A 15,307-nucleotide genomic window follows, 5' to 3' on the forward strand; every position below is an offset into this window, starting at 1 on the left:
TATTTAAAACATTTGTTAATTGCAGGTAATATGATGTGAATGCCCAAAATTTGAAACCTTATTTTGATTTTTCTTTTGCCTTTGAAAGACGAAGGGGGCCTTATTCCTGCTAGCCCATAGATACAAGCCACTGCTGGGCGGCTACATCAATTAGATTGACATGAAAATTGTCTGTGTCAGCTTTGGGACCTCCCACAGTATGACAAGACATGTAAATCAGATTTTAAAGGCAAACACATCAGCAGTTATTAGCCAAAATGCATTTCTGCTTATTGCATAGCCCCACTGGTCAAATGATGAAAAAATGTTGTGCTTCCTCCAGAATGGGGCTTGAGTACAGACATCATGTCTTGTTTTTGTCAGAGCATTGCTGAATTATGACCTCAGTTCCTGTTTGGCAGCTTTGCCACCATTTTCAACTAACCATAATGAATGAGTTCTTTTGTTTCTGCCTTGGGATCTTCCAAAATACAACCACACAAAAGAATTACTTTTTTAAGGCAAACAAATCAGCATTTATTGAGAAAGATGTATTTTTAATTATTGAGGGCCATCCCCCAGAAAATATGGGATTTGGGGCCCATGTAGGGCCACTGTGGGCAGAAAATTTGAGGCTACTGTGGGCCCTGTTATTGGTATGAAATGAGGGGCACATGTGGGTCCCACACTACAGGGTCAAAGTGGGATCCAAGTGGGCCAGCCTAAAGTGTGGGCTGCCCACACTAAGCAGAGTGGATCTCCAGTGGGGCTCATTGTGGGCCTCAGCATGCCTAATATGCCCACACTTTGGGCTGGGTGTGGGGTGTTCCACTGGGGCCCCACCTTGGCCCCATAGTATGGGCCCACACATGCCCCAGGTTTCATGCTGGTAACGGTGCACACTATGGATATATTGTGGGCACACTGTTCGCATATTGTGGCCAAATTCTGGGCACACTGTGGGCACATTGGACACACTGTGGGCATAAAGTGTGGGCACAATGGGTAAACTGTGGGCACATTGGATACACTGTGGGCACAATGGGGCATACTTGGGGAAAACTACAGGCTCCATTGTGGGCCCGCAGTATGCCCACAATATGCCCCCACTTTGGGCTGGGTGTAGGCTGTCTCACTGGGGCCCTCACCCTGGCTCCATATAGTGGGGCCTACAGTAGTGCTTGAAAGTTTGTGAACCCTTTAGAATTTTCTATATTTCTGCATAAATATGACCAAAAACACCATCAGATTTTCACACAAGTCCTAAAAGTAGATAAAGAGAACCCAGTTAAACAAATGAGACAAAAATATTATACTTGGTCATTTATTTATTGAGGAAAATGATCCAATATTACATATCTGTGAGTGGCAAAAGTATGTGAACCTTTGCTTTCAGTATCTGGTGTGACCCCCTTGTGCAGCAATAACTGCAACTAAACGTTTGCGGTAACTGTTGATCAGTCCTGCACACCGGCTTGGAGGAATTTTAGCCCGTTCCTCCGTACAGAACAACTTCACCTCTGGGATGTTGGTGGGTTTCCTCACATGAACTGCTCGCTTCAGGTCCTTCCACAACATTTCCATTGGATTAAGGTCAGGACTTTGACTTGGCCATTCCAAAACATTAACTTTATTCTTCTTTAACCATTCTTTGGTAGAATGACTTGTGTGCTTAGGGTCGTTGTCTTGCTGCATGACCCACCTTCTCTTGAGATTCAGTTCATGGACAGATGTCCTGACATTTTCCTTTAGAATTCGCTGGTATAATTCAGAATTCATTGTTCCATCAATGATGGCAAGTCGTCCTGGCCCAGATGCAGCAAAACAGGCCCAAACCATGATACTACCACCACCATGTTTCACAGATGGGATAAGGTTCTTATGCTGGAATGCAGTGTTTTCCTTTCTCCAAACATAACGCTTCTCATTTAAACCAAAAAGTTCTATTTTGGTCTCATCCGTCCACAAAACATTTTTCCAGTAGCCTTCTGGCTTGTCCACGTGATCTTTAGCAAACTGCAGATGAGCAGCAATGTTCTTTTCGGAGAGCAGTGGCTTTCTCCTTGCAACCCTGCCATGCACACCATTGTTGTTCAGTGTTCTCCTGATGGTGGACTTATGAACATTAACATTAGCCAATGTGAGAGAGGCCTTCAGTTGCTTAGAAGTTACCCTGGGGTCCTTTGTGACCTCGCCGACTATTACATGCCTTGCTCTTGAAGTGATCTTTGTTGGTCGACCACTCCTGGGGAGGGTAACAATGGTCTTGAATTTCCTCCATTTGTACACAATCTGTCTGACTGTGGATTGGTGGAGTCCAAACTCTTTAGAGATGGTTTTGTAACCTTTTCCAGCCTGATGAGCATCAACAATGCTTTTTCTGAGGTCCTCAGAAATCTCTTTTGTTCGTACCATGATACACTTCCACAAACATGTGTTGTGAAGATCAGACTTTGATAGATCCCTGTTCTTTAAATAAAACAGGGTGCCCACTCACACCTGATTGTCATCCCATTGATTGAAAACACCTGACTCTAATTTCACCTTCAAATTAACTGCTAATCCTAGAGGTTCACACACTTTTGCCACTCACAGATATGTAATATTGGATCATTTTCCTCAATAAATAAATGACCAAGTATAATATTTTTATCTCATTTGTTTAACTGGGTTCTCTTTATCTACTTTTAGGACTTGTGTGAAAATCTGATGATGTTTTTGGTCATATTTATGCAGAAATATAGAAAATTCTAAAGGGTTCACAAACTTTCAAGCACCACTGTACATGTGCCCTGCATTTCGGGCCTACTGCATGGCCCCCAGTGAACTGCCCGCATTGGCCCCACAGAGGCCCCAAAGCTGGCACTGTGATCATACCTTGGGCATGCTATGGGCAGAGTAGGGCACACTGGGGGAAAACTTTGAGGGCACAGTGTTCTCTGTGGGTCCTTAACAAATAACAAAATTAGTTTTGTCCTATGTCTGCAGTATCCCACAACATTACTAAGAATAATTGCATTTGAAAGTAGCAGTAATAAACTAGATCAGGGCTTTTCAAAGTGTGGGGCGCGCCCCCCCTGGGGGGCGCCAGAGTTCTTCAGGGGGGGCGCAACGTGAGAGACAAAATGGATCGGTTTTTAGTACCTAAAGCTACAGTGAGTGAGGAGACAAAGTCTGGGCCAAGCAAAAAAACAGAGCCTCCAGGATGTTGCGATTTGCAACTTCAGCGCAAATTCAACCAATCCCCGCAAATTCAGGGCGGTGTTGCAATTATATCCAATCACCGCAACTTTCCCGCAAATTTGACCAATCGTTGGCGTCGTCTTGAGGTGACGTCGACAGACTACCTTCCGCCTTACTTCCGTGTGTTCAAGAGAAGCAGCATGCGCTCAGTGTTGCCAGATTGGACGATTTCAAGTGCATTTTGGCGGGTTTTGAACATATTTTGGACTGGAAAACGTCAGCAGTATCTGGCAACACTGAAAGTGTGTTATGTTTACAGTGAAGGACTGTGTGCACTTTATTTTTTTTTACTTAATACAAGAAGTTAATGGATGCCAACATTTTTGCCAAAATGGTATTTTATTTTCTATTGTTTAGGTAGCTTCAGCATCATACTGTGAGATTCTGTTCAAATTGTTTTTTTTCTTCTATGAAGCCTGAGCCATTTATTTTATTAGTTTATAATTATTGTTTAATTTAGTCTTCAGGAGAGACTGCCTGCACACAGCTGAGGCATTTATATTATATTTGAAGGTAACTTCATGTTGTGCTGTGAGGTTCTATGCACTTTAACTTTTGAACCAACAGGTGCATTTGGATAAGTAAAGCCTATTTTTCTGCATTTTTGTAGTCCTGGTAATCTTTTATATTGGTAAAGTTGTTTATAGGACCATTTCTCTTTGTTTTTTTAATCAATAGTTTTTCAGTAATAACTTAATATTTAACATATCACTCAATTTTAATCACAAAAAGAGAAAATTGCAACAATTTCTCGCAACTTTCACTTCCTCCCGCAATGTAATCGCAACAAAAACCTAAAAAACACCGCAACTTTCATCACAATTTTTTGAAACCCCCCCCGCAACATCAGACATTTTAGCCCACAACAATCACAAAAAAGGCCCGCGGAATCCTGGGGGACTGGAAAAAGAAGGAAGTATGACCACGATTATTTAAAGTTTGGATTTTCATGGACTGGATCTGAAGATGCTCCACTGCCACAGTGTGTGTCTGCCAAGAGGTGCTAGCTAACGATGCTATGGGATGTTTAAAATGTGTAAAACAAGATGTTTTAAAAAGCACAGATGTTTAAAATGTGAAAAAGAAAAAAATAATGTGTACAACAACCATTTTTTAAAAAATACGAATGGAACATTAAGTATAGCAACAACAAAAATTGTAAGGGGGGCGCTGTTGTTTATTTGCTCTCCGAGGGGGGGCTGACTCTCCCGCACTTTGAAAACCCTTGAAGTAGATCATACATTTTGATTCCTTTGATTTATTCACAACCAGGTTAGAAAAAATTAAGAAAATACATATTAAAACTTGAGTACAAACCTGTCCATGTGGATTGAATACTGAATAAAATGGCCACATAGAACCACATCAAAACACAATAAGTACATTTTAAACCGATCCCCTCAAGGGTACCAGTGGATCTCTGACATCTTCTTTTCCTTCTGCTCCTTCCCTCATCCAGGTCTCTGACATTGCAGAGCCACATTTTCATCGAAGCTTCTACTTCTGATCTTGTGGCCTGACTGCTTTTCGTCACAGCATCTAAGTGAGAAAGAAAACAACAACAATTGAAATGTAAATGTAAAAAGCAAAATAAATGCAAAATATACACTTGTGTGTTCCCTACTGTAAAGACATTTCTACCTCAGGGAGTTTCCTAGGGAACCAAGAACCTTTTGATACAGGAACTCAGGAACTAAAATTGCAGTTTGACTGGAGGAAACTGAAATTCATCTAAGTTCCTGGAGGATTGTTCCAGGTATTGTTTATTAATGTTAAAAACAAAGTTAGGCTTTGTACCAAAGATACCAACTACCGTATACGGTATATCCAAAAGAGGGAAGAAGAGTGTGAGAGAGATGTGGTTTCTCTCTCTCTCTCTCTCTCTCTCTCTCTCTCTCTCTCTCTCTCTCATTTGCTTCAAGGATTTAGGGTATTCAGATCTATCACAAGCTTTTTCCCCAGTATAAGGCCTTTTCTGCTTCAGCCTGAGTGCTCAGTGGATTAGTAGTAATAATCTCTGCTTTGTGGTCTGTTTGTGTAAATCTGCCTGTTTGTGGCAGACTTAAAACATAAAAAGGCATAACCACAGTCTGTTTCCCAACACATAATCCCCACTCAATCTGCACAAGAAAAATCAACAAGCTTTAGCTTTGGCAACAGTACTGTCCTTTTTGCCCTACTGTGTGTTTACTGTGCCCTATGCACTGTATATGTATTTTTGGTAAAATGTAACCACTTTTGTCAATGTTTAGATAAGTGAGGGAACAGATTGTGCTATTTCATCCTAATCTCACAAATAAAATAATTAAAATCTTACACATTAAATTTATTTCAGTAGCTTAAAAAAAATGAACTTAGAAAAACCTTATATCACTCTCTTTCTGGTACTCTGCCAGTGGCAGGTCCAGTCCCTTATAATATTCTGTTGAAGGCTTGCTTCTTAACTTGTGCATAAGAGTGCCCATCCTTTATTCTGTCTAACATTCTTACTCTTTGTCTCCCAGGGGGTCTCTTACCCTCTATTCTACCTTCAATCACTTCAACCAGTAAGTCCCTGTGCCGTAAGTGTGACCGAACCAGGCTTTCTGCCTCCTACTGATGGTACTTATAATCGAGCAGTCTTCCCCAACACACCGCAACACCTCTTCATTGTGGATTTTATCTGTCTAAGAGACGTTCATCATTTGTCTCCCTAGCCACATTTTGCATTCTCTCCAGTCTACGCACATCCTTCTTGTGCATCGACCATGATTGAGAGAGCGGTGTAATATAGAGCTGTAGATGCGCTGATGAGAGAAAAGTGTGCTGGCCGCAGCACAGGGAAGGCTCAGGGGAAACCAGGGAGTGGAGTGAAAAGCCCGGATCAGGACCTAGATGTTCCCAGCTGGCTCATGACAGTACCCCGCTCTTATGGATGCTTCCGGGCATCCCAGATGGAGCCTCTGGGTTCTTGCAGTGGAAGTTCCTGATGAGTGAGTGGTCCAGGATGACGTGTGCTGGGACCCAACACCTCTCCTCTGAGCCATATCCCTTCCAGTCGAACAATTACTGCCACCCCCAAACTTGTCGACGGGCTGTTAGCAGCCTCTTGACAGTATAGGCCTCACCTCCATCAATGAACCTGGGGGGGTTCTTGGAAGGAGGGGAGAAAGGACTGGAGACCAAGGGTCCCAGTTGAGAGGCATGGAAGGAAGGGTGAAGACGACCCATGGACCTACGTAACATCAGCCTGAAAGTAGTGGGGTTAATGACTTTGGAAATGGGAAAAGGACCAACAAACCTGGCCTTCAGCTTACAGGAGGGGACTTGAATGGGAAGGTTGGTGGTGGATACCATAACCTTCTTGTCTAGGATGATAGACGTCCGCTTGTGTGCAGTGTCGGTCTGCCTTCCTCTTATATAATCAGCTGGCATGAAGCAGATGACATCTAGCACATGCCCACACCCTGCAACAGCCTCAAATGAAGGCTTAGGAAGAAGGGATAGATGCCTCTTCCTCCTGCTCAGGAAAGAGAGGTGGGTGGTACCTGAGGCAACAGTGAAACAGGGTCAATTCAGTAGAGGATGAAGGAAGGCTTTTGTGTGCGTATTCAATCCATGGCAGGGCCTGGCTCCAGGAAGATGTGTCGCCCAAGGTCAAGCACCACAGGGTGACCTCTAAGCTCTAATTGGTGCACTCCATCTGTCCATTGGTCTGAGGGTGATAACCTAAGGAAAGACTAGAGGTGGCTCCAATGAGTTTACAGAATTCCTCCCAGAAGTGAGCACTGTGATGAGAACTGTAGACCCCTATCGGACACGATGTCCAGTGGCAGGCCGTGAATCCTGAAAACATGGTTAATAAGGAGATCAGCAGTCTCTAACAGATGGTAGCTTGGGGAGAGGGACAAAATGAGCCACTTTAGAAAAATGATCAACAGTAGCCAAGATTCAGGTATTACCCTTGGAACTGAGGAGGCTGGTGACAAAATCTATGGCAATGTGAGACCAGGGACGATGAGGTGCAGGTAGCAGTCTAAATAGTCCAGCCATAGGCTGATTACCAGTCTTGTTTCTGGAACACATGTCACAGGCTGCCACAATAGTCTTGACGTCTTGCCACATGGTTGGCCACCAGAAACGCTGCCTGAGGACGAAGAGGGTTCAGGTCATTCAAGGCTGACAGGTGAGAAGTGAACTGTGCCCCACTGAAGCATTTGGGAATGTACACAAAGGGGCACAAACAGAACATTAGGTGGTCTGTTACCTGGACCATCGGCCAGAGCCTTCTGGACAAGCCTCTTGATGTCAAACTGGGGGGTGGCTACTAGGCAGTGGGCAGGGAAGTTAGGTTCAGTGGCATCTTGCTGAGAGTCAGGGAAGAACTGTCTGGAAAGGGTGTCTGGCTTGGCATTCTTGGAGCCTGATCTGAAAGAAAGCACAAAGTTAAAGTGTGAGAAGAATAAGGACCACTTGGCTTGGCATGAGTTAAGTCACTTAGCAGACTTGATAAGAGCCATAAGGTTCTTATGGTCAGTTCATATGTGAAATGGGGTCTCAGTCCCCTCTAGCCAATGTCTCCACTCCTCCAAGGCCAACTTGATGGCCAATGGTTCCCGATCTCCGATGCTATAGTTGCACTCAGCTGGAGTCAAGCTGTGCGAGAAAAATGCACAGGGATGCATCTTGCCATCGTTAGATGATCTCTGGGGCAGGACTGCCCCTCTCCCCATGTCAGAGGCAAACCTGAAGCACAAATTGAACTACAGGGTCCAAGATGATAAGGGTGGGTGCAGTGGAAAACTTGTCTTGAGTGATGTGAATGCATTCTCAGCACAGTTGTTCCAGTGAAAGGGGCGCTTAGAGGATGTGAGCTCAGTAAGAGGGGCAGCAATGGTGCTATAGTTCCTGATAAACCTTCAATAAAAATGAGAAAACCCCAAGAAGCATTGCAGCTCTCTGTGGGAGGAGGGAATGGGCCAGTGAGAGACTGCCTTAACCTTGTCTAGGTCCACTTGGACCATACCTGGGGAGATACTGAAACCCAGAGATGAAATTTTGCACTTATGGAACTCAAATTTCTCAACATTAGCAAAAGGTTGGTTCTCTAGTAGCTGCCTATCTGATGCGAAATCGGTAAGTCTCAAGCATGGGATAAAAAAAATCAAGATGTCATTGAGGTATACAAAGATAAATAGATTGATGAAATCCCATCAGATGTCGTTGCCCAGTGCTTGGAAGACAGATGGTGCATTAGTGAGCCCAAATGGTAAGACCAAGTATTCGTAGTGCCCAGTGGGTGTATTGAAGGTTGTTTCCCACTTGTCCCCCTCCCTAATGGGAACCAGATGATAGGTGTTGCAGAGGTCCAGGTGGAGCAAAATTCAACAAGGTAGACCTGCTGTTGTCCAGAATACTAATCATCTTTGGTGTTGTAATGGTATCACACTTCACCTCATTCTATTGCTGATTTTCTAATAACATCATGTACTAAAGTGTTTCATTATTGATTAATTTCCTATATTATGTTCAGTGGCAACCTCCTGACTGAGATCAATAGGTGACGTGGACTGGCAGCAGGCATCATGAGAAGCCTTTGGAGACCTCTCTGGAGATGACGTGACATCTCCCAGTGCACCAAGCTATGGGTCTACAATGCTGCGGTTTTGTCTGTGCTGCTCAACGGTGCCAAGACTTGGCTTCTCAGCAAGACCTTGGCCACCCATGTCCTTGGCTTCAAGACCCATGTCCTCATGACCATTGAGGGGGTGTGTTGGTACAACCATGTCTCCAATAAGGAGCTCTGCCAGAGGACTAACCAACCAAATATCCTTCGCACCATTGCACAGCGCCGTGCTTGTTGGCTTGGACACGTCCTGCACTGTACAGATGACCACCCCACAAGAGCCATTTACGAGTTTGATCTGCCAGCGGTGGGATGGAGACACCCTCGCGGCCAACCATGCTCCCATTGGAACTATGTTGTTCATCAAGACCTCCAGCAGATTAATTTAAGGTTGGAGGATGTCTCGGTACTCAACCAAGACCGTGAGAGATGGCAGAGTTCGGTGGCACTGGTGGGCTCAATGCCATGCTGGCATGAGGTTTAGGATCAGGAGGATCTTCATTTCACAAATGCCTCTGAATTTGTAGTCATGAGAACCTATTCAGTGTTTTATTACCATAATGCCATTGTGTTGAACTGAAATTATTTTTGAACCTTCATGCCAATCTACATGTCAATTCAATTTTGATCTCTGTTAAAATACTTAAATATCCATCGGTACTAATGTTGTTACTTTTTCTAATTAAATTTCTATTTTATTAACAATTATTTTTGTTTCTTTCAGCTGGTCAGTATTTCCAAAAATGTATATTTAAAAATATTTGCATCTGTGAATGATGGTGTGTGGGGGAGGAGATAGAAATAGACAGTAAGAGGAAAAGTGAAACAGAGAGATGTGTATTGAGCTACTGAGTCAGCTGAGTCAGCCATTGAGTCAGTGTGTGGCAGGAGTTCTTTAATTGGGGTGATATTTGGGGGGGCCAAAGGAGGCCAAAGAAAGACCTGTATCCCTTTTTGTCTCCTCCATAAGTACTTTGGCACCATGGCTGCTTTTGATGTGTGCTTTGCCTGTCTAAGGCTGACTCTGGAATATGTTCTTGGGAGACCAATGGTTACTTGCCTCTAGGCAAAAGCTCAGTCCCTGGTATCCTCTTTCTCTTTGATAGAATACTTTTGGGATCTACCACTCTTCAATTCACTTCACTCCTCCTCACACTCCTCTCCTCTCTTCTCCTCTTATGAGACAGTCTAAAAAAGTAAAAGACCAAATCTTCACATTCTTTATCAACCACTCTATTTACTAGCACCAATACTGTTACACCTATACAGAATGATAATATCATTAAATATATAAATGAAAACAAATAACCCAGAAAAGCATGCAGATTTTGCTGTCGACTAATATAAATGTTAGATTTTGTGTGTGTAATGGATTATCTCATGCCATGGCTTTTGCTTTGCTCTTTTTTTTGTCATCATTGTACTTCTGTAGCTGCTACACTACTTTTTTGTACTATCAGTGCTTCCTGTAGCTTCATTTTGTCCAGTACTGTGGCCTGGTAAAAGGGTGGTAAAGGGTGACTTAAGGTATTAAATACAGGTTTTTTTGTTGGGATATATTTTGTTCCTTTAGTTAGACAAACATATTTGTAGAGATTCAATATTCAAGATTGTTTTACTGCCACACAATGGACTTGGTGGTAATTCTTCAGTACAGCTCAACAATAAACAATGCACGAAACAAAGTACAACACAAGTAGGCAACACTTGCATGAAATGTGTAAAATATAACAAGGAAAGTAAACCGAATTCACTGAGGTAAATTTGGACACTAACTTTATCAGCACAATTTTTCCTTGACATTTTGGAGAACAAAACATATATTTAGTTTTACCCATCTTTGGGGAGAAATGTAAGCCTCACCTGATGACTTTTTTTTGTGAAAGAGATTACAAGTTCAAAATCAGTGTCCTATCATTAGCATAACAATTGAATTTAGCAAATGTGGATAGTGTCAACATTATTACCAACGATATATGGTAGGACTGAGTATTTAGCCTTGCAGAACACTGTAAGTGATCTCTGGGAGCACCAACAAGATACCTTGGTATCATATTTGCTAAAAGTTTACAGTGGTGTTCAAATGGTTGTATCAAAACCCTAGTCATTAATTAATGGATGCCATTGGTATGTAATATGACTCAATTAAATTAATGAAAATGTCCAATCATGTATGCAATAACATTATAATGATATTATATCAATTGGCCATGTGGAGAGCTTTAGAGAAGCATGTGCTCAAATTTACAAAAAGGCCCTTGGTTCAAGATGTTGGAACACCAATAATAGCATAACCTGTTGAACTAACTTTGGCCCAAATACCAGCTTTATTACATTAATAGAAAAAAGCTATTTCATATGATATGTTTATTTTTGTTTAGTTTTCTGAAATTGTTATTTCTCTTTTACTTAAAATACAAAATTATGTCCAAAAAAACCATGACATATTGCACCAGCAATGTTAAGTTCATCACCCAATAAACAAAGAAAGTATAAAATGCTAGTTTATTTTTGCTAAATAAACCATCGGTGACTTATTATTTTAACACGAATGAATAAACTAGGGTTTCTTTTAGGGTGCAAAAGATTTTTTTTTACCCTTTGCACATTAGGATTTTTTTTGTTGTATGATTGTGTGTTTATTAACCATAATATATATATATATATATATATATATATATATATATATATATATATATATATATATATTCTGGTGTCCATCGGCCATATGGCCATATAATGTCCATTAGGGTGCATCAGTTGCCCTCACTTTCATAAAATCTGATGCATTTTTGTTTGGGTGTTCCTTTTCACCAATTAAGACATCCTGTAAAATTTTTTGATCATATTCAAAAGTCTAATGATGGCACCATGAAGTTCATTTTTTGCCAAAAAACGCTTATTTTATGTTTTCGCGTAAGGTTTGAATCACAATGTTGGACTCCATTTATTGATTCCTTGGGACCCAGAGATCATGTTAAGAACCTTTGCAAGGGATTGAGAAGCATTAATGTGATTCATAATGCATTTGTATTGTTTAAAAGTAGTTGAACAATGATTCAATGAACAGCTAAAACTCAAACTGTGCTTGATAATATATTTAGAATATGTACTAAAAACGTGTATCTAAGATATTTGGTATACTCTATAAGGTGCCATAATGTTTCATGAAAAGTGATCGAAATTTTTTCATAAAAGTCATAAAATAGCAGCTTTTTCCATAACTTTGAGCTTCTGGTGCCACCATTAAACTTTTGAATTTTGTCAAAATATTTCACCCAGTGTGTTTTCTTACCAAAAGGAACATAAAAACAAAAATGCATCATAATCGGAGGAACTTTTCATTTTTAGGGGGCAACTGATGCACCCTAATGTCCATTGTTCTTGGCTTGTGTGTGTGTGTGTGTGTGTGTGTATATATATATATATATATATATATATATATATATATATATATATATATACACACACACACACACACACACACACACACACAAAATCTTACACGTCTTAGAATTCTGGCTCCACTGGTTAAATCCTGTCGAAAAAGGTGATACATTATGATCATCTCTCTTCCCATATATTGAGGATATTACACGGTCATGCAAAGATATGAAGTTTGTCTTCGAGTGGTGAATGTATATTTCACAAGTGAGCAAAGCGAATGAGTGATATATTTTTCAACACGAGAAGATAAATTTCATATCTTCGTGCCACCATGTTCCTGATATTATATAGACACATCCAACAAAAAAAAAAGATTTTGAACCAGTTCGTCATTTTGACAGTGTGCATCTAGTCAGCAGGAAAACACTGGGAGGGACGTCATTGGACTGAAATATCAGGAAATATGTCACTTAGATCCTCAATGTATTTTGTATGAAAAATGCAAGTTTTTCAATCTGAGAAGATAAACTTCAGATCTTCAAGCCAACGTGTGATTTTCTTTTTATTATATAGACACATTCACAAACAAAAAGTACCCAAATTTATCAAAACAATTCATAGATTTCCTCACAAGTGACAGAGAAATATGTCACGGTTGTTGTTCTACGTATCTCTGGATGTAGTTCATATGAAATATATGAGTGGCATATTTCCCAGTAAAACACTTGTGTCTTTGTAATATATTGTTTTATCTGAGTGATCAACATGTGAGATAGTCTAATTATGATTTTTTTGTGATTATTTTTTTACATGAAGAGTGAAATAAAGAACCATGACCAAAAGTCATTGCATGAATGACATTATTATTATTATTATTATTATTAGTAGTAGTAGTAGTAGTAGTAGGAGTAGGAGTATTATCCATTCATTATCTGCATCCGCTTATCCTGTACAGGGTTGCAGGCAAGCTGGAGCCTATCCCAGCTGACTACGGGCGAAAGGCGGGGTACACCCTGGACAAGTCACCAGATCCTCACAGGGCTGACACACAGAGACAAACAACCATTCACACTCACATTCACACCTACGGTCAATTTAGAGTCACCAGTTAACCTAACCTGCATGGCTTTGGACTGTGGGGGAAACCGGAGCACCCGGAGGAAACCCACGCAGACACAGGGAGAACATGCAAACTCTGCACAGAAAGGCCCCCATCGGCCACTGGGCTCGAACCCAGGACCTTCTTGCTGTGAGGTGACAATGCTACCCACGACGCCAACGTGCCGCCATTAATAATAATAATAATAATAATAATAATAATAATAATAATAATAACAGCATTTCCAGAAATGTACAAAACAAGAATGGATAAAGTTTCCAATTGCAAAACTGCAACAATTAGTATCCTCAGATCCCACAGGATTAAAAAGTGTTCATAAAAGGAAAGGTCATGTAACACAATGGTAACAATGCCTCTGACCCAATTATTTTTTGAGTGTGTTGCAGGCATCAAATTCTAACTTCCTTTATATTTACAAAATACAATTAAGTTGGTCAGTAAAACTATTGAAAATCTTTTCTTTGTACTTTTGTCAGTTAAATAAAGGTTCATGTGAATTAACAAATCACAGACTTTTGTTTTTATTGCATTTTGGAAAATATCCCAACTTTTCAGGAAATGGGGTTAATAATAATAATAATAATAATAATAATAATAATAATAATAATAACTTCCATTCTGGCAAACGGATCAGTGACGATCTATAATAGAAATTAGCGCCCTCTTCCTTTTCATGTTGGAACTGCATGCCAGCTCCAAATAAAGAAGTTTGAAGTGAGTAACGAATGGATCATGGGTAGGTTTCCTGATAACGATGCACTTTAGGGCTAAAGAGTGAGTTTAAAGATGCTCTTAAGTAAAGAACATTGTCTTTGTACATGGTTTTCCCGAACTCACTCGTAAGAAGGTCTCTAAAGAGCAACTTTCCTCAGAGTGTCTTTGCAATGTGCCTCCTTGATATTGGCATTAGTAGCTGCTAAAGGCATTCGCACTGTAGTTGCTAAATCCAGTCGATGAGGTCACACGGCATTTGTCTCATCTCATCTCATTATCTCTAGCCGCTTTATCCTGTTCTACAGGGTTGCAGGCAAGCTGGAGCCTATCCCAGCTGATTACGGGCGAAAGGCGGGGTACACCCTGGACAAGTCACCAGGTCATCACAGGGCTGACACATAGACACAGACAACCATTCACACTCACATTCACACCTACGGTCAATTTAGAGTCACCAGTTAACCTAACCTGCATGTCTTTGGACTGTGGGGGAAACCAGAGCACCCAGAGGAAACCCACGCGGACACGGGGAGAACATGCAAACTCCGCATAGAAAGGCCCTCACTGGCCACGGGGCTCAAACCCGGACCTTCTTGCTGTGAGGCGACAGCGCTAACCACTACACCACCGTGCCACCCACATGGCATTTGTTTTTAGCCAAAAACCAATGAAATATAAAGTGTTAAAATATGTTCATCTATTGTGGTGTAGTGGTTAGCACTGTTGCCTCACAGCAAGAAGGTCCTGTGTTCGCAGCCGGCGAGGGCCTTTCTGTGTGGAGTTTGCATGTCCTCCCCGTGTCCGCGTGGGTTTCCTCCAGGTGCTCCGGTTTCCCCGACAGTCCAAAGACATGCAGGTTAGGCTAATTGGTGGCTTTAAACTGACCGTAGGTGTAAATGTGAGTGTGAATGGTTGTTTGTCTCTGTATTAGCCTTGCGATAATCTGGCAATTTGTCCAGGGTGTACCCCGCCTCTCACCCATAGTCAGCTGGGATAGGCTTCAGCTTCCCTGCAACCATGTAGAACAGGATCAGCGGCTACAGATAATGGATGGATGGATGGATGTTCATATATTGTATTATTGTTAAGCATTACATGTATAATGTGATAATGAATAATTCAAACAATTTTACATTTACATTGGACAATAACAATTTTTATTCCAAGTGTGTTTTTTTCAGAATGAGCAAATAATAAACTAAATAATTAAGTAAATGTGTTCCCCATGCCCGCTCATTTCCCTGTTACCCAATCATGCA

This window comes from Neoarius graeffei, chromosome 19, assembly GCF_027579695.1.
Source record: "Neoarius graeffei isolate fNeoGra1 chromosome 19, fNeoGra1.pri, whole genome shotgun sequence".
In the NCBI taxonomy this organism is placed as follows: domain Eukaryota; kingdom Metazoa; phylum Chordata; class Actinopteri; order Siluriformes; family Ariidae; genus Neoarius; species Neoarius graeffei.